This window comes from Camellia sinensis, chromosome 6, assembly GCF_055761805.1.
Source record: "Camellia sinensis isolate YWXY chromosome 6, ASM5576180v1, whole genome shotgun sequence".
NCBI classification, from domain to species: domain Eukaryota; kingdom Viridiplantae; phylum Streptophyta; class Magnoliopsida; order Ericales; family Theaceae; genus Camellia; species Camellia sinensis.
The window spans coordinates 151665665-151687511 of record NC_138966.1 but is presented as its reverse complement, the minus strand read 5'-3'; the positions used below and the strand labels follow the sequence as shown (position 1 = coordinate 151687511).

The 21847-nt window shown below is 33.0% G+C and overlaps 1 pseudogene; it reads right to left on the bottom strand.

The window, feature by feature from the left end:
* Positions 1-11702: 11702 nt before the first annotated feature.
* LOC145793702 (uncharacterized) lies at positions 11703-20774 on the bottom strand (annotated as a pseudogene).
* Between the last annotated feature and the right edge of the window lie 1073 nt (positions 20775-21847).

Here is a 21847-nt window from a genome sequence, read left to right as displayed (position 1 = left end):
AAGATTCTACCAAACAAACAAATGACTTAGGCCAAGTTTAGGAAGAATAAAAAAGTGCACTTTTTGTCTTTTTAGATTAAAAAATTGAGGTTGAAAATATAGATGTTTGGGTTAACTTTTTGATTTTTTATTGAAAAATGTGTAATAAAAAATTGTAAAAATTGATTTGTAGGGAAAATTTTGAATTGGGAGTTGTGCAGCCGTAATTGTTGACTTTTGGTGAATAGTGTTAACTTTTTAACTTTTTGAGTAACTTTTTGTCTTTTTGGCTTTTTTTGAAGTCCCCAAACTTGGCCTAAATACCTTTGGTCATTTATTTAGGAAAAATGCTTGGGAGCACTAATTAGTGCTCCCACTAATTAGGTGGCAGTGGGTCCCGTCATTAATGATGTGATATTTTGGTCTTGGAGTTGTATTTTTTTTTTTTTTTTTTTACTTTTTTAATGCATTAGTGCTATTAGTGGTGATATTTTTAGTGGGATGAATCATTGTTGTTTATTTCGTTAATCTTACCTATAATTTTTTCTTTTTCAGAATTTCATGTATTTTTTAATTTAAATTTTACGATTTCAATTTTAATAATTAAAATTTTAATGTTATTTCTGGGTCACAATTTATACCTTCATCCATTTCATTGATGAACTTACGGATAATTCTATTTTTGGCACAATTTTCATCCCAAAAAGCAGTCATTTTGCTCCTATACTAGCTATATATACATGCGCAGAGTGTGATCATACCAAGAAAAGAAAAAGAAAGAGCCACTACTAGAGGAGAGAGGCAATAGGTAGCACCCGGGTAGCACAACCATGGCCATGGTTGGCCGAAGAAGAACAAGAAGAAGAAAAAGGGAAAGGAAAATGAGAAAGAAAAGAGGAGGTGCCGAAAGGTGATGGCGGCACCGCCACGGTTAGAGATTCGGTGGCCACCACGAGCTCGGTGGAAGAGCCATGAAAAAAGAGAAAAAAAAAGAGAATAATTGTAGAAAGGAATAAGGAATGAAAAAGCATGGATATGAAGATGATAATAATAATAATAATAATAATAATAATAATAATAATAATAATAATAATAATAAAAAGAGAAAAATCTTATTTTTGACTAACTTTTGAAGCTTTGACGGTATACAAAAAGAGATGAAACAAGTTGTATGAGGGGTGGCATGAAACTAGCTATGAGGTGAATCCAATGACGTAAAAAAAAAAAAAAAGCAAAACGAAGTTAGGATGAGGGATATACAAAGGCTTGAACATGTGGGTTTGAATCTGAAAACCTCACTTCATCTTCTTCCTTTAGTAGCACGCATAGAGCAAATTTTTAAAATTCAAACCCACCTGTTCAAGCCCTTATATCTATCTCATCATATTTTCATTTTGCTTCATTTTTGCTTTGTTGGATTCACCTTATAGTGTAGTTTTCATTCTGCCCCTTATATGCCTTGTTCCACCTCTTTTGCATGTCATCGAAGTTTCAAAAGTTGGTCAAAAATAAAATTTTTCTCTTTTTCTATTTTATTTTTTTTTATCTTCATCTTCATGCTTCTTCCTTCCTCCTTCCTTTCCACAACTATTCTCTTTTCCTCTTTCTTCATGGCCCTTCCACCGAGCTCGTGGTGGCTGGCTGTGGCAGTGCCGCCATCACCACCACTGCCAAGTTTCGACTCCTCATATTCTCTTTCTCATTTTCCTTTTCCTTCTCATTCTCTTTCCTTTTGTTATTCTTTAGCCAATCATGGCCATGCCCATCGGCCATTGTCACGCCCCGAATTTTAATTAGTCGAAAACATTACCAAGCTTGTAAATTTAGGTCCATTTTTTTTTATACATATACAAATATCTATTATACTTGAGTAATAGAAATACAATGATACATGTTCTCTCTCTCTCAATGAATATTACAATGACAACAATACATGATAGTCTCCTACTGTGCTACAAATAAATAAATACAAATACAAAATTCATTTCCTTTACATCTATGATGAAGTTATACAAAGGGACTCAAGAACTCCATAAATCTTCAATCAAATAATCCAAACTTTCTTCCTGTAAAAAGATAAAACAACAAGGGTGTGAGCACTAATGCCCAGTAGGAATCTCATAGTTCTCAATCAATAACTAACACACAGATAGAAATGATCATGCATGTAGGGTGATACCATATAGTAGAGTGACATTTTATAATTTCAAAATACTATAAGTAAGGCACTTTTTTCTCAAAAACTATTTAAATATTTTCAAGAAAAACCTTCAGCCATTAAAATCATCCCTTAACCTTAGAAAAACATAGACCCTTGTGAAACAACCGTATTTAAGAAATCAACATCCTTAAAAAATTATTAACCAATTCACAAAATATTTCTCATTTAGTTTCCATTTTTAATGTTTCCTCTTTTTCTTTCATTCTTCCTTTCTGCTCATTATATTTATTTAGAACTCCATAACTTCAAGTTCAAGTTTCCTTTTTGATTCACTAACAATTCTCCTATACTCAATTCACACCATTATTTACACTCTCAAATTTCATTTCAAGGTAACACAAGGTGAACAAACCCCTTTCAATTCAGTCTCTTATTTATTTTACAAAACAATACCCATAATTTACCTTTATTGTCGCAACTAATTCATTAAGTTTACCATCACCAATTCATAATCCAATTACCACTTCAATTTCCATTCTTTCAATTGATTTCATATCAAATACCGGATCCAATCACAAGTCATCTCCATGAGTCACACGCTTTACCGGCCACAAGCCGGAAGGAATGCGGAACCTCACGCTTTACCGGTCACAAGCCGGAAGGAACGCGAAACCTCATGCTTTACCAGTCACCATCTGTAAGGAACGCGGAACCTCAACGTACCACACGCTTTATCGGGCGCTACTCCAGAAGGAAGGTGGAACCTATCTCAAGCAGCACGCTTTGCTGGCTCAAATACGGCGGGAAACGGACCCCAAGATATCATCACAATCCATCATTACAATTAGTGGACAATGCCAACACATCTTCCATTATTTTCGTAACACATTAATTCAATATACATCCACCATATATTAAAATTACATTCACATAACAAGTACAAATATGTTCCACAACCTTCTTCATTATCCATTAAACCATTCATTGTTTTGTCACACAAAAATATAACAACACCTCCATAGAGGCAAAGATTCATCTTCAAAGTATTCACAATTCTTGAGTTCAAACTATTTCTTTACTTTTTCATATTATCATCAAGTCTTCAAATTCAATTTTTTTTTTTTAAACACATTGATTATCAATTACTACCCATGGTTATAAATTAAATCTCCAACATTTAATTTTTTTTGATACAACTCCTTTATATAACATTGTCATATTTCACAATCTCCCATTTATCATTATTCACACTCATCTTAATCCAAAATAGACTTAGTTTCATAAATTTAATGTTGATTGAAGTATCCTCATCTTCCAAAATGAAACTCCATAACTATTGTTAAATATAAAGTTGGACTTTTAGTTTTAAGGAACAAAATCACTTTCTAATTACACAATAAAATTCTTAAATCTTCACTTCATCATCTTATCACAAGTTCTGTATCATCTTTCAACTCCCCCCACGCTTACCAACACAACATCACCCAACACAACTCAAACACAACACCACCCAACACAACTCAACTCAACGCAATTCAACATGATTCAAACACAATTCATCATAGTTCAACACAATTCGGTTCAACATTATTCAACACAACTCAACATAATCAACACAATTCAACATAATCAACACTATTCAACATGATTCAAAGTGGACTCTTAAACCTCTATTTCATCATTTCACCCCAAGGCTTATGTCATCCATATCATTAATAAATCATTTCCCCAATCTTGATTTCATATTATAGTATAATTTACAATATCCATAACAAAGGTTCAATCGCTAATTTTTAACATAATTTTGAAACATCTCCAAAATCCAATTAAACTTGAACATATAGAATTCAACCTACCAATTTCATGATTCTACTTTTAATTTGGGCAAAATCATTATTTATCATCATGAATCAACCTAGGGTTTCAAGAAAATCAAGAATTTCAAGAAAAATTCAAACTTCTTAAACCACTACTTTTTATTCCAATTTTTCCATTGATTAAACACCTAAGATTCAAAACCCACCACATTAACCCAACAAGTGAACTCACCAACACTTCAAACCCTAAACCCCCAAATCTCAAGATGTACACTATATGCTCAAAAATGTGGATTTTATATGTATGTAATCAAAATACCACAAATCTATCAATTTATGGAAGTATTGAAGAAGAACTAGGACCCCTACCTCAAGAATCAAGCAAAGGAGCAAAGCTTTGATGAGATTCTTCCACAAATCCGAACTTCAATCGGTTGAAAAGTATGATCTTCAAACCTTCTTCATTTCTTTGTAAGAGATCTTGGCCAATCCTTAGGGAAATGGAAGGTATTTGAGGTCAAAGCCCTAGGGTTTTCGGACCTAGGGTGAGAGGGATGAAGAGAGAAGGTAGAAGTGTGAAGAATGATCTAGAAAAGTGATTTTAAACTTGCTAAATTTGCACGGTTCGCTCGAGCGAGCATGTTTCCAGCACAGAAACTCAAAATTTAAATAGGTGTAACTTTCTCATTTGGACTCCGTTTTAGGTCGTTCTTGTATCCAAATTGAAGCCCCGGAAACAAGATTTCCAATGGTTCCGACCTCACATTCAAATTCGAATTATGGAAGGAGAAAAGGGCAAAAGAGTGAAGGTTGATCAAAAACTCAAACTCAAACTTGGGGCTTTTTATGTAATCTTACCTAAATACCTTGTTAAGACTTCAATCAAGGTTCCAAACATCACCCAAGGGTCCTCAATTATAATATTTAAAGTTCACTTGCCAACCCATAAATATCAAGAGTCCGACAACCATACAAGTTTTAAGGTGACGGACACCACTATACATCAATCCAATGTGAATTAAAATCTGAGTCATTACAGCCATGGTTGTGCCGCTCAGGTGCCACCTTCGGCCTCTCTGTCTCTGTCTCTGTCTCTCTCTCTCTGTCTCTCTCTCTGTCTCTCTCCTTCTTCTTGGTATGATCACACCCTGTGTATATATATAAATAGATAGATATGGAGTGAAGGAGTAAAACAACGCCGTTTTGGGATGAAAATTGCGCCAAAAATGGAAGTATCCGTTAGTTCATCAACCGAGATGGATGGAAGGTGTAAATTGTGACACGGAAGAAACATTAGAATTTTAATTGTTAAGATTGAAACCTTGGGATTTAAATTGAAAAACATGAAATCTTGGAGGTTTTTTTTATTTTTTTATTTTATTATTTTTTTTAAATTTGCCCTTTCATTTTTTCATTATCTAGTATAAAAAAAAAACAAAAAAATATGTAAAATAAAGGTATGGGTGAGATTTTTTATTTTATTTTGTATTGATGGATAATCTTAATATTATAAAAAAAGAAAAATGATTTGCAAATATAAAAGTATTTAAAAAATTGTAAGTCACTTTAATGAGTTATTTATTTATTTAAAATAAATAGACACACGTTATGAATATTTTATACAAATTTTATTTTTGTATATTATCATCTATAGAAAAAAATATACAGTCAATTAGTTAATTTTTCACCAAATATCACCTGTATTTATCATTAAATCTCTTTCACCAAATATCAACTTTAGTTTATCATTAAATCTCACCATTTTTTTTTTTATTTATGAGAAATGAGAGTGACATGATTACAGAGTTCTAACTCAACATTTCTCACAATTTGTTTTACCTAATTTGAAAACATGACAAATAATTTTTTTTTCTCAACATTTTTTTTTTGTTGGTAATTTATCATCGAATCACAACTATTTTTTTTTGGTAGCATTTCTCATAGCTATTTTTTAAATACACATTTTTTATTTTTTAAAGATAAAATTGTTCTTAAAACAAATGATATGTTTAACAAATAAACAAGTTCAACTTTTTGTTATTGGAAAATTTTAGGTAAGTTGATTTTATTTTTTATTTATTTTTTGGGAATTTATTGATTTTTTAAGATTTTATTTTTTAACTTTTATATCCTTCTAGAAAGGCCTGAAATTTTTAATTAAAAAGTTTAGTTATTGCCTAAAAATAAAAATTAAAAAAAAATCAATTGTTAATTAAAAAATCATCGCCAAACAGTTGAAATATTATTAAACTTTAATTGGGAGACATACGTGTAGGTACCAAGAGGTAGATTTATTGTCCAATAAACCCTATAATAATTAATGATATTTTTATCAAACACTATTAAAAAACGTCATTAATTATTAATTTCCACCAACAATTTAAAAATTTTGTCACAAACAATGTCATTAATTATAAATTTTAGTGACATTTTTAAAAAATTGTCAACAAAAAGTCACTAATTTTTAACTTTTAGCGATAGTTTAAAAAATTTGTCACAAAAAATGGTCACTAATTTGTCTCAAAAGTTATTAATTGTCAATTTTTAACAACATATGTAAAAAATCGTTATAAAAAATAATTTTTAACAACAATTTTATCGGGACTTATTTTTAATAGAACTTGATAAGAATTAAATTCAATTATTAAAATCTATTAATAGTTAACCTAAATTTTAAATAACTAATAAAAAAATAGCTAAACAAAGCCATAGTACAAACAAAGCCTTAGATTTGAGTTTCAATTCCAAGGTTATTGTACAGAGGTGTTTCAGCCACTCCAAAGAGAGGTGGTGTTGGCTGACGAAGAAAATAAAATAAAATGACGACTCAGCTCATATACCTGCTTAATTTATTGATTTCGCAAGATGAAAAAAAAAGAAAAGAAAAAAGGACTTAATGTATATTAAATCAGAGAATGGGTAGGAAATCCAATGAAGCTGTTAAAATGTGTATTAATGCATTGTTTGGGAATACGATTTTTTAGTAACTTTTTTATTTTTTTGACTAAAATATGATATAAAAAAAGACAAGTATGTTTGGGATTACTTTTTGATCTTTTATAAAAAGATGTACAAAAAGTAAAGAAAAAATAAAATCTGAGACTTTTTGGTATAAGTTGTTCGCTTTTTAATTTTTTTAATGACTTTTTGACTTTTAAACTAAAAAGTGATATTACCAAACAAGACAAAATAATATGAGAAAAGATTCTTCAAGGAAGTTGTCATACATTTAAAAAGGGAAAAAAAAAGGCAAACTCACCTTCCCTGAGTCGGTCATAATCATAACACCCACCACTATATACATTCCACATAATTGTGCACCACATAAAAAAAAAAAAAGGTGCCTATAAAATTTGAAGTCAACATTTTGCAAAGGGTAAATTACAAACACTCCCTCGGAATTTGATGAAAATATAAATTCTCCCTTGAGATTTAAGAAATTATATCTCACCCCTGAGGTTTATATTTCCATAACAAATTGCCCCCTGAGATTTTTATTTTCATACAGATTCCCCTCTAATTTCTCCTAATTTGTTATGAAAATTTGACCCTCAGGGGGTAATTTGTAATTTCTCAAACCTCAAGGAGAAATTTGTATTTTTATCAAATCTCGAGGGGGTGTTTGTAATTTGCCCTTTTGCAAAATAGCGCTTTACTTTTGTCCATGGCTTTTAATTTAAAGTCTTACCAATCCAATAATTAGTTTAAAGTCATATAATCTACACTCATCTGAGTCACTTTCAAATAAATATGCCGATCCAACAAGAGCCAGTAGATCAACATATTTCATTTCAAGAACTTGATCTTTGGCCACTGTTCAACAAAAATGTTTTATCTGAACAAGATAAACAGTACTCAAGTTTTTAAATATACACATAATTGGAGCTAATGGTGTAAGTTGTTCTCCAATCAATGCTACACTTCTTTTTTCTCCACTAATGTCTTTAAAGGGAAAAACTATTCAACTCCTTGGAAACACACGTATTTAGTATTTCACCAATTGAACACAAAACTTTTCTCATAGTGAGAGGAGCTCACAACAGATCTTCATCAATCTTTGCTTCACACAACAGATCATCAATCTTTGTTACTTTGCAAATTACCCCCTCCTTGTTGTCTTCCAATAACCACCCTATATTTGCATGCCCTGAGAATATAATAAATCTTTTTTAGCCAAAATAATATGATGTAATATATATATATAAATAAATGAAGATAAATGACAAACAACCAAGCAAATTGAAACCAAAACTAGATGATGCAAGACGAATAAGGACAGCAACAAATCTAGCCTTTTGGAGCTGATTTTAATTGGATTTTATGGCTGCAATTGCAATAAGAATATCCGGAACAAGTAGGGTTTGTTTAGGGTAATAAATAGGTAAGAGTTTAAGCATGAAAGATGGGATTTTAGCACTGTTTAGGGGTTGTATAAGGCTGTGAATAGTAACTCGTGAACAGTAAACTAAAGCAAAAAAGAAGAAGAAAGAAGAGAAGAAGATAGGTCTAGAAATCACTCCTAGAATTCCTTAAGCATCACATCTAGGGTTTGATTGCATCACACAACCCATAAAGAAGATTCAAAGCTCTTAACTTTTAATAAAATATCAACTCTATCAATTATAAGCATTACAAGGCTTTATATAGGACTAGGAGACTTCTTAAACCAACTAGAACAAAAAAAAAAAAAAAAAAAAGAAACTACTATAATATATTGGACTTCCAAAACTAATCTAAGACCAAATAAGAAACATAAATAAAACTCAATTAAATAACTTGACCCACAAGACGACCCATGAGCGACCCATATGATCCATGTCAGCAAATATAAAATTACCAAAATACCTCTAACATTAAAAATCCTAGAAAACATAAAAATAATAATAAAATAAGAGTAATAATATCAAAAACATAATTATAAAAGATTTTTATCAGTTTCTTTATGAAATCATGCCAACGTCCAAGTATCATCACTTCCTAAATTTAGCTTTCCCTGAGCTTCTTATACTTTACATCATTCTCCCTTGGTTGGAAACAACTCGACCTCGAGTTTTGAAGTGTTGTAGTATAAGAGTCCACAAGTTTTGAAATTGCATCCGTGGCTTCACATTAAAATGTTCAAGTTGACAGCGTTGTTTCTTCTTCATTGGATGTAGCAATGAAAGTAACAAGGTATTTTTAGCTCTAAAGATGAATTTATCTGGAATGACGAAATCAATTGAAATAAAAGACGAACCCTTGAATTGATCAAAGTGTTGAGTTGCCCCATCATCCATTCCATTCTTGTTTGGCTTTGTAATATAGTGCTTACAATCAATTTGAATGCTCCTATTTGCATCAATAAACATAGATTCCATATTCTCAATAAAAAATGTTATTTTGCAATTCAATTTTGCAATCCTGTTGTAACTTTGGCATATGCTTTAAAGGCATATTTTTCTCAACACTAGTAGTTGGTTGCTTCAATTTTTCAGTCCCGACAGCTTGCATAGCATCCAATTCCTCACTTTGGACTCTAGTAATAACTAGATCTTCTAAGGGTGCTTTTGGATCATTAGTAAGAGCCTCGTTATCCTTCAAAATCTGGTTATCTTTTACCTTGTGTAGGGTTTGATCGCTTTCCTTCACTTGTAGCTTCAATTTCACAAGCTTTTGATCTTTAACTCTAGCTTTCAGCTTTGGTACGACTTCTTGCGTGTACTCCATGCTATATCTTGACTGATGTGGCACTTCTTGCCTAATAATAGGGCTTAATGCAGGTTTAAATCTAGTAAGTCTTCGACACGATTCTCCCACAACTCAATTTCGAGTGTCAAGTGCCTCAAGTCTTTGCATATATTCTTCAAAGAAAGTGTTGCCTTGTCTTGAATTAACAAGTTGCTCACATGACTCCACAAGATTTTCTGAAGGTATATACTTCTCTTGAAGCTTAGCTTTCATCTCTGGCCATGTGTTTATTGGTGGCAATTCCAATCTTCTTATATCTTCTTCAACACGATACCACCAAAGTTATGCCTACAGGTTTCATCCTGGAAAATCTTGTTTTTTGATCATCCATTCAATCTTAGCAATCAAAAAATTCCTCAATTGAAACAAACCAATTAGAGAATACCATTGGATCATCTATTCCTTCAAAATTTGGAACTTCTTTGTTATGGGGTATATCATATTGTGGCACATAGGATCTCCCACTTTGTAAGAACATAGTGGCGAAACTTTAACCTTTGATACCAAACTGATACAAGACGAATAGGGACAACGACAAATCTAGCCTTTTGGGGCTGATTTTAATTGGATTTTATGGCTGCAATTGCAATAAGAATATATGGAACAAGTAGGATTTGTTTAGGGTAATAAATAAGTAAGAATTTAAGCATGAAATATGGGATTTTAGCATTGTTCAGGGGCTGTATAAGGCTGTGAACAGTAACTCGTGAACAGTAAACCAAAATAGAAAAGAAGAAGAAAGAAGAGAAGAAGATAGGTCTAGGAATCACTCCTAAAATTCCTTAGGCATCACACAACCAATAAAGAAGTTTCAAAGCTCTTAACTTTTTATAAAATATCAACTCTATCAATTATAAGCATTACAAGGCTTTATATAGGATTAGGAGACTTCCTAAACCGACTAGAACAAAAAAAGAAAACTACTATAATATCTTAGACTTCCAAAACTAATTTAAGACTAAATAAGAAACATAAATAAAACTCAATTAAATAATTTGACCCACAAGACGACCCGTGGGTGACCCATGTCAGTAAATATAAAATTACCAAAATACCCCTAACATTAAAAATCCTAGAAACATAAAAATAATAATAAAAAAAGACTCTAATAATATTAGAAACATAATTATAGAAGATTTTTATCAGTTTCTTTATGAAATCATACCAATGTCGAAGTATCATTACTTCTTTGAATTTAGCTTTCCTTTAGCTTCTTATGCTTTGCATCACTAGAATAACAAATTCTTTTACCCACATTCTTAAGCTCAGTTGACATTAAAATCAGTGATTACCCTAGACCATTTCTTCATGTAAGCAAGCCAAATTTTTCGGTATATAGGGTCAAGAGGATAGGACTCTCGGTAAGGCTCACACACGCCACCTCTTGAACCTATGAAAGCCCACTCCACCAGTAACATGCATTACATGACCAAAAATATCCGAAGCAACGTGCCAATGAATTTCCTTTTATTTCAAAACCCATTGGGAATCCAAACAGATAAACTGATATCCCACAAGGTCACATAATACATAGTAGGATTGTTTGAAATGAAGAGTCTCCACTTGATTCGAAGAACTAAGAAACCATATCCACAAAATGACTCCAAGCAATACCTAGTCCCTTCGTCACTAGAAAACCTAGTTTCAAGGCTATGACTCAAGATGGGAAGGGGTTACCCAACCAAGTGGTTGTGACCTCTTTACTCATTACTCATAAGTTCATGGTTTAAATTTAAAATAGGAAACAAACAGGACAAGAATAGTAGAGAAATAAAGCAAGGAAAGTTAACTAAATAACAAGAGGATTCACAAACTAAAAAATGAATACTAAAGAAAATTAAAATTGGACCTATTCACATAATTCCAAGTTGAGGGAGAATGGATGTTGTATAAATGCTACTACCTATGAAAAAAAAAAAACTTATTCCTCTTAGAATTAGTTTTGTTACAAATATTTATATCACATTATCAAAAAAAATTCTCGAAATTTCAAGTACTTTCTCATTACATTTTTTGGCTTCTCACTTTGATGGGTCCTCAAAAACATTTCGATGAGTAATGAATACTGATACATAGAAACATATTGTTTACATAATAACCCTCTTGTAAATAACTATATATATTGTTCCCAGCGTGCCATTGCCCGTTCTGTAATCTCCACAAGCATCGGAAACACAGTTTCCTAAAACAATTTAAATTGTATGTGGAAATTGAGCCACAATTAGATCACGTAAATATTCAACTAACACTTGCAATTTACAAAAAAGCAGCTATACCAAATTACCAACTAAACTTTTTATCACCACAAAATATGTGTTATTAAAAATTGGAAGCATTCCAAATGATTACCTGAAGAGAATATCATAAATCTGTAGAGGTGCACTCATTATTTTTTAGCTTTTCCTCAGCAGTGGCTTCAAGGTAACTCAATATTTCACTAAACGAAACATCCATTCCTTTGACAACAAGCTGATGAAGAAAGGAAAAAAAGATAAGTCAAGCAGAAAGCATTTCTTCATCGCATCATTTCATGAACATTCTGAAGGCTATTTGAGAAATTTTAAGAATATCTCCAAAACGAAAGTTAAGTATAAAAGAAAACCTAGGTTCTAGATGAAATGTGTAACAAATCTCATAGATACAATCTAAACTTACCCCCCAAAAAATAAACTTACACATCAATCATGTATTACCAATTCAAACTGTGCTAAAATAGAGATAAAAAAAAACAAAGATATGAAGATATAATAAAAAATATAGTTAAACATTTTTCTTTAAAAATAATAAGAACTAATCAAATAAGATAAAGGAAGACTAAATATATTGGTGAAAGTTAAATCCGACAAAGTTAAAACCCACATATAGAGCATCCATTAGCTTTGTTAAACAAGAACTTAAAATACAAGTACCTAACTTGAATCTCGCACTAAATTCACCAATATCTACTGCTCACTGACAACACTCAAAATAGTATATAATAATTCAATAATAAAACTCAACTCCACTCAACAAAGCCAGCATTGAAACCCTTTAAGGTAGATTTCATCTTTAGCCATCAATCAACTCCATCTAAAGGCATATCCTCTCATAAATCCTTGGCAACTATTTCTTTATCATAGGCCCAACTGATGTTCATTTTGGCCTTCCACTTATTCTTTTAGCAAAACTGAGAGGAAGGATTGTATATGGAGGACAAAAAAGAAATGGAGGGAAAGGAAAAATCACCTCACCCTTTATCTGTTTGGTTAAGCAAGAAGGAAAGAAAAAGAAGTAAAGACTACTAATTGCTTGTTTAATCATTTTCTCTTACAAATGAAGACAACGGTGTTACATAGCTGACTACAATGGCCTAACAACCCCCAAATTCTTACCTTTAACAAAGTTCATAAAAAGGTACATAATAAAATATCTTCTTTAAAGATTAATAAAATTATCAAGGAGTCTCAAAGCCTCATTTACAGTCGTCTTTGTGTGTCTTTTGTCTTTTGGGAAGGCAGAGGGGGAGAGGATACCAAAATCGAGCTATACAACATTGGAAGATCAGAAACTGGCAAGCCATAACCACAATTTATTCAAGTACAGTGCAGGCTAGACAAGTATTGATCTCAAGCACAATGCAAAACTGAATCATAGTAAGAAATAAAGTTTTCTCAAACAATCAACAGAGAACAGATCAATAAAAAAAAAATCTGCAAACTTCTATAGTTAAACAAGCAAAATGCCAAATAGCAGCTCAATTTTTTTTCTTCTTTTTTTGTCTTCCTCATGTTTGAAAACATTTTAACACAATAACCTATAAAAGATATGACTATTAATGGACAGCCTTTGTGTGAATTTAACATTGATGTAGGTTAAGGAAACTTGCTTCCAATTGCATACTTGCTCAATGTTGTACCCAGGGTTTGGATCATTAGACAGTGTTAGAACCCTCGCAAACCGGTCCAAGCAAATCCCAACAACAATATCAGCAGTCTAACCAAAAATTCGATACCGCTCCTTGCTACATGCAATCATCTGTGTGTTCCCACCACTTATATATAGCACAACAGGGTCATCTGCTCCAGTGACAAACCTTCCCATGTCAATATGAGCAACACAATGATTTATTGTGACAACCCCAAAATGTTAATCGTAATTATAAGTGATTAATTATGTATTGAATTTTAATTATGACATGTGCCAAGTGATTAATTGTGAATTATCTAATTTGATTCGTTGTAAATATCTATTTAAATTGAGAAACTATCCGTTGTGAGCTCAGCTTTGAAACTGAAATTGACGACATAAAGAGGTTCAGAAATCAAAATTGAGTATAAGGATATGTTAATTGGAGTTTTTAAGGGAATTTGATTTAATTAAGTATGTGATTGGTATAATTTAATTCAACATGATGAATTAGCCTAAATCTAATCTAACTTAAGTATACTAGTAGATTAGGGGCTCAATATAAGCCTATTCATCAATATAGTCAAGAAAAGAGAAACTAAGAGAGAGAGTGAGTGCATTATGCTGGAGATATACATTTGAGAGAGGAGATAAAGCTCAAGAAGATTAAAAAAAAAAGGGGAGGGGGAAGAAGAAGGGAGATCAAGTTAAAATTGCACCAATTCAACCATTAAAGGTAGGAATTCTCCTCTAATTTTATGAAATTGAAGTGTCATACTCATGTGATTGTAGAACCTAAGTTGAAATACGGAGAAATCATGTATAATTGGGAAGTTAATGATGCTAATAATTCATATGAACATAAAAGAGAAGGAATTGTAAGAATTAGTGCAAGAATATGACATGCATGGTTAGATTTGAAGAATTTAGATCATGGTTTTGACATGCATGACTTGATTTCATGAAACTCTTGTTCATACATTTGATTTCTTGCATAGTTCTTCACATTGGAGGAGGAAACTCCATGAATTTTTTAATTTAGAGCTCAAAATAGGCATGGGCATTAGAGCATTGAGAGGACCTTTTCCCAGTACGAGAGGGCTGGGAAGGATGCACCTTTAGTGTACTAGTTATCGTATTATAAATTAATTAAAATTTTGATCTTTTAGTTGAACACTTGAGCTTTGTTTTAAAGTTTCAATTGCGTTTCATGTTGGAAATTCATGTCCATGCTTTTATGTTTCCTTGCATGTTTTATGATTTTACACTAAAATTCTAGATTTTGATATTTTAAGTGGAAATTGAGTTTACATTGAAGGTTTGATCTTTATGTCAAGTTAAATATTGAATTTCAACAAGGTCTTAATCAACATGTTTTTAAGAGTTTTGGGCTTTGATTTGGAGTTGAAAGTTCAAAATGTACATATTTATGAGTTTCTGATTCAGTAATTTAAACATGACTGAATAATTGTAATTTAATGTGTATGAGCCTAATTTAAGTTTGATTGTGTAATTAGTGAACTTAATAAGGGTTGGTGTAGTGATCCCGGTTTCGATCCTTCTTTCATGTTTTACCACTTCGACTAGGCCGGTCAAGGGTCGAGCTGCCTGGTCGGCTCGCGGGGGTCCAGGGGGCAGCGCCCCTTGGCTACTCCAAGGGCAGCGCCCTGGTGACGGTCGAGCTGCCCGGTCAGCTCGTGAGGGTCCAGGGGGCAGTGCCCCTTGGCAGGTCCTAGGGCAGCGCCCTGGCAGGGTTGAGGGGCAGCGCCCCCAAAACAAAAATGCAAAATGCATTCGAAGTTGCTTGTTTGCTCAAGCGGCCATTTATGCGCTCGAACGGAGAATGTTTGATTTCAGAAGTTTGACTTGTTTGCAAAAGTACTAGGTTAGTGTATTTGACGCTCGAGCAGGGCTTTCTACGCTCGAGCGGACCATGTTATATCAGTTCATGAATCTAATATTTCAGATCACTTTTTTAGTCCTCTCTCTCTCTAAAACTCTTAAGAATTTCCAGATCGGGAGCTTCTCTCTCTAGAAGTCATCTTCTCTATTTGATTTCTCCAAATCCATTGGGATTTAGACCTAAGTTCTTCACCCAAAGATGGTCATCATCTCGAGGGTTTCGTTGTGTGCGGTGAAGATCGAGTTTTGACACCGTTGATTTTGGGGGTTTCATCTCATTTCTTCTTCAAAACTTAAAGTAGGAATTTTCTTAGAGTTATATATATATATTTGCAAGATCTATATAATTTTCGAAATCATCTTTCGATAGCTTTGAAAATTGATTGTTGATTCAAGAAGTTGAGCGATTTTGAAAGTGGGTTTGTCTCTTGTTCTTTTAAAATGATCTTATGGGTTTTGATCTTCGTTGATTGAAGAAAAGATAATTTTGGAAAGTTTTCTTTCAAAGGATTTGAGTTGTATAGTTTTGGTGAGAAAACCTAGAATTTGGGGAATTTTTTTTAAAAGAGACTAAAAATCCATGAATGTTATTGTTGTATTTATTTTGTGTCAAAATAAATGGATGTTTGGAAAATTTCTTATTTATATTTATATAAATGATGAATTTCATGGAATACAAGAGTTGTTGTTCATTTTGGAAATTATTGTTCAAAACGTTGAAATAGTTTTGAAATGACTAATTGTTGGGGATACTTGAGAAGAGGGAATTGTGTTATTCCTCGGATGATGAATTGGAATAAAAGTTTTTATATTCATCTTGTGTTATTGGCATAATAATTCATTTGATTACATTAAACTTTGAAAGTTGATTTGAAAACTTGCATTGAGAAAAAAATGTTGAGAAACAAGTTTTCATGAAATGATTTTGGGGTAAATACGTTGGTAAGTCTTGATAGGTGGTGTATATGATATTGAATAAGTTGGCCTGAGAGTCCGGGGTGAAAGACCGAAAACCTGCGCGGATAGGTGTCGAGCCTTCTAGTTAACACCGGTAATGTCATGACCCTGACCCGCCCCTATGGATTAAGGTCATAACTGGCTAGTAATTTAGGGATTACCTACGGCCTCAAACCAAATAAACATATATCATCAGAGTAAAGGGGCCAAACGGAAGCAAACTTAAACTTTTGTCTATAGAGCTGTGCTTACGTGGCACATCAAACGTATCAAACATCTGTATTGATTAATAACTCACACCAAAAGAAAAATAACTTAAAGTTTTATATATATAGAATCATTCAAGTCTTAGTCAGCCAAGCCAAACTCATATACAAAGGTAATCCAACGTTTTCACCAATACTGCAAAATTTATAACATAACAAAAGAACAAAAGGGCAAAAACGAGTCTCGTGCGTGAGACGGTTGGGCTGACTCCTCAAAACTTGACTATTTCTCACATACTTCACCGGGGCTAGGCTTGGACATCTCTTAGCTCACCTACATACACATGAATGAGAGTGAACGAAAGCCCAGTGAATAATATCAAATAAAGAAGACACATAAATGAAGTTCGAAACAGATATACACAATCAGACGGCCTTAGGCCCATTTATGGTTTTATCTAGTATATTAAACGGCTTCCAACCTGAGCATCTCAAACGGCCTTCGGCCCATTTCATTCATGTCCAACGGCCTTTGGCCCAATCTTTCATGTCCAACGGCCTTTGGCCCAATTCATTCATATTCGACGGCCTTTGGCCCAATCAATCGTATCCAACGGCCTTTAGCCCAATCATTCATATCCAACAGCCTTTGGCCCATTTCATTCATATCCGACGGCCTTTGACCAATTTCATTCATATCCGATGGCCTTTAGCCCAACCAATCGTATCCAACGGCCTTTGGCCCAAACATTCATATCCAACGGCCTTTGGCCCGTTTCATTCATGTCCAACGGCCTTTGGCCCAATCATATAGAATAACACATATTTGTCCACAATTCAAATTAACAAGCTTATAAGACTTATATAAGAATAAGCAATAGGACAAATAGCATACTTCAAAATATCTTTACTAAGATATTACTCACAGTGTTCTGCCGGTGGATTCGCCCTTATGCTTGACCCTACACAATACATAACACATTATTGGGTCACAGGCTATTCAATCCGTTCTTAACTTATACATTCCTTTGAGGCCTCTTTCTTATCTTTTCAATCCATTTACAATGTTCAATGTATGCCTAAGAGTGCTTAGAAGTGAAAGAGAATGGAAAACAAAACTTAAAATCATCTTCACAAAATTTCTGAAACAGGGCTCCTCGCTCGATCGGGGATTCTGCCGCTCCAGTGGACCCCTTCAGTCTACAAAAGTGCTGGTTGCCTCACTTTTACGCTCGAGCGTGACATCGGATGCTCGAGCTGAAAGTCAAACTACATGGCTTGGCGCTCGAACCTGAATCCCCCCGCTCAAGCGAACATCAATGTCTACAAAAGTTCTGGGAGCTAACAATTCACGCTCGAGCGGCCATTACCCCGCTCGAGCGGACATGCCGAATTTTGGGTTTTCCAGAATTTTATTTGAAGTTCAAATCAAAATCCCAAGGGTCCAATTCATGTATAAAACACTCAAATATGCAGGTACACTCCTAAAACATATATTTGAAGATAATTTGCAACCGCAACTCAAAATTCCATGGGTTTAGCAACTTTCAAACCATAAATATCATGTATATACAAATCATGTTTGTACTTAGCATGAACAAGCTTCAAAGCTTGAAATTAAGCTCCAATGCATGGAAATTCTTGCCTGCATGTATCAAACAACCCTCAAAACAACATGATCAACATGCTTTTCATTTAAACATGCAAAATTATGGTCAATCCTTACATTCATGCATCCAATGATCTCAAATTTATCAAGCTTAGCTTAGTTCATGTACTTGACTTTATATACAACTCAAATTACACTTTTTAATCACAATCTAACTTTGATTCCACAAAATTACAAACTCAAATTTATGAATTTACTCACCTAGGAGCTCAAATCTTCCAAATTATGATTAATTCTTGAGTTATTCTTCAAGGTCTCCAAGCCTCTTGATCAAAGCTTCAATTGCCTTCACTCTCTCTCTCTCTAACCGACCCTCTCTCCCTCTTTCTAGAGTAATCTCAGCAAATATGAGCTCAAAAAGATTGAGCTTAAGTGTAATAAGGCCCCTTATATAAGCTTCCTTAATCAAATTTGATTAAAATTAGTTAATGGTGCTTAATTCAATTAGTTTAAACTAATTAATTCATTCCAAATCAGTTTTCAATTAAATTTCACCATAGGCACTAAAAATCATGCTAATCGCAATGGCGTAATCAATTTCAGTCTCTGACGCCTCGAAGGCCTTCAATTTAAATCTTAAGCAGAAAATCAAATAGATTTTCCTACGGTGAACAGATAGAAATACAAAAATACATATAATCACATAATCCTCACACAAAACCATATCAAGCATATAATCACAATCATTATTAAGGTCAATTTGCATATCATGGAACAGGGTTATCACAGGTAAAAATGACAATTTGGTAGTACTTGTATAGTCTACTTGCAGACACCGACCTACGGATTACCAGAGTCGTATTTACTACCCTTGAAATAAATTGTTAAGTTTTGAACAATTGAAATTGCATGACATCATTTATCTTCAAAAAGGGACATAGCATGACATGTGCATTTTATCTCTTGAGACTTGTATAAAATGTATATACTTTGTTAAGGATTTTTTACTAGGCTTTATGCTCACCCTACGGGATTTTTGTACAGAAAAAGATGTGGTGATGCCGCCTAACTAAAGGCGAGGAAATGTGTGTTGAGAGTACGAGACTCTCATATTGCTGTGACTCTGTGTATAAGCCAAGGGCTGTATGTGTGTGGGTTTGAATAACCGTTTTGTGTAACCAGGCTCAAGCCTTGGAAACTTGTAAACCCTTGGGGGTATTTATTTGTTTATTTACTTATTGTTGCATTAATGTATTGTTGCATGAAGAACTATTGTATCATGTAATGTAAGTTTGGAGATTTACATTTGGTTTTCTTTAAAAGAGCCATGATTGTTGTATTATCATTTGGGCTAGAAATTTAGGGCGTTATAGTTGGCATATGATTAGATTATTTATATTTAATCAGTTTGGTTAATACATGGTTAAACATGTTTTAATTAGAGGTTAAAGGAAATTAATAATCTAATTAATTCTTAATTCTGGTCATCCATATTTAAAAGCTTAAGTGAACTAAATATGTTTAAGATGATTGTGTATCGTGTTATGCATGTTTGTGATTGTAGGTCACAAGTCAAGGGCTGTTTGACCAACCGTTCTGGAAGCCCACTATGAGTAACATTTCTATAAAGATATGTTGATATGAATTATGTTTTAACTGTCATCGATAAGTTATAATTTCTGATATGTTATTTTGATTATGTGATCGAATATCCTATTTGCGAATCTATTATGGCATCCATAGATAGTCCCAAGTCATGGGGGACAGCATGTAAATGTGGGTCCATGACATATATGTGATACGAGATCTCGTTAATCACTTCATTGTGGTCATATGTGTTTAATCGTTATCCGGAACCGATTACTCTAGTCAGAATATGATATGTGATATATTCTGTGAGATGTACCATTATGTTATGTAATGATATGAGACTGATATGAATGATTGTGTCATGATTTGTTTTACGGATATGATATATTTGGAATTCGTTCACTAACCCTTTTACTTTAATGTTATTTATTGGGCTTTAACTCACAGTTTATATATATATATTTATATATGTATAGGTGAGCGTTCTGGAGGTCAAGTCTAGAAAAGGTCTTTAGCCGAGTTGCCCTTTTAAAGCCTACCGAGTTGTTTTGAGTGCCTCCGAGTTGGGGCTAGGCTTGGAAGGCCGTTGCCAAGCTTTTGATCGTGAAGTAAACTTTTGTTTTGTGCATATGTTATGTATAAGATGTTAAGTTACAAGTTATGTACTGAATGTGGGTAAATTAATTTTTTTGCATGTAAATATTTGTTCATATAGATGCACAACTCCTTGGACTATTGGTGTTTTTGTATATTACTTTCGCTAGCCTCGATTATTTATGATTGTACATGAGGGCCTTTGGTAATCTCAGATTACTGGTCGGTTACGACGCCAAACTTATAGGGGCAGGTTTGGGTCGCGACATTTACCACAACAATAAGTTTCTTCTAAGCTGTGAAAGAACCCGAACAACAACAACAGTAACCTGTAATGGTGCACCCATGCCTGGTCTTCTAGTGTAACAAAGACGGTCAATGCCATTTGGGGTTATCTACGTAGTCTTGGGAAGGAATCCCCACCCTGGTGGGGTAACAGAGGTGTGTATGTCTTGGGTTTGATAAAATTGAGCCATCAAGGGTCACAACCCCCACACCAATCTTGTTGGCTGACCCCTCAAACCCTAGAGCTATCATCTTCTTCATCTTTAAGAATAATATTAATATGCCTGACTCAAATCCAACGTCTTCAAATTAGGTCAATAATTTCAACTGAAATTATATATTCTTGTTATCTGGGAAGACAACAGGAATACATGATTAAACACTATTGTTCATCTAGTTTCGTACATGGTAAACTACAACTGCTAAAGAAAACTTATTTGCTACTTTCTTCTTTTTTTTTTTAATTTTTTTTATCTAATTTGTGAACAAGCTAATTTTAAAAGGAAATTGATTTGTAAAATAAAATTTTTATAAAATAAAGCCGTCTAGAATCACGTGGCATTGGCATTTTTATAATTATGAACCACAAGTGCTTTGGCTTGAATTCAAAAAAAAAAAAAAAAATGAAGAAGAAAAGTCCCATTCTAAACAAAAATAATTAGCCAAAAACAGCAAATTAAATATTAAAAGAGAATGTAGGGGTAAATTAGTTGAATCCAAGTGCTACATAATTCCCACCTGATGGAAGGTTTCAGTTTTCATTGTTCCCACCTAATTGATTGATTTGGTCTGGTTGTTCTTTTCAATAGACAATGAAAATTATTGCTACAATACAACCTTACCAAAAAACAAAACAAATATCAATAGTTGTATCAAAACAAAACATGAACAACATTTAGAAACAATCCTATCTAAAAAAAATAAAAAAATAAAAACAATGACACAGTGATTTTTGCTTAATATATGCTCATGTGGACAAGTTTGGGAAAATTTTAGGGAAAAATTTGGGCTTAGGGTTTCAAATAATTAAGTCATTTTAAAAAAAAAATTTAATGTTTGAAAATTGAATTTTTAATTTTTAATTTTTAGTGAATTTTTTAATATTTTAAGTAATTTTTTTACTTTTTAGATATGC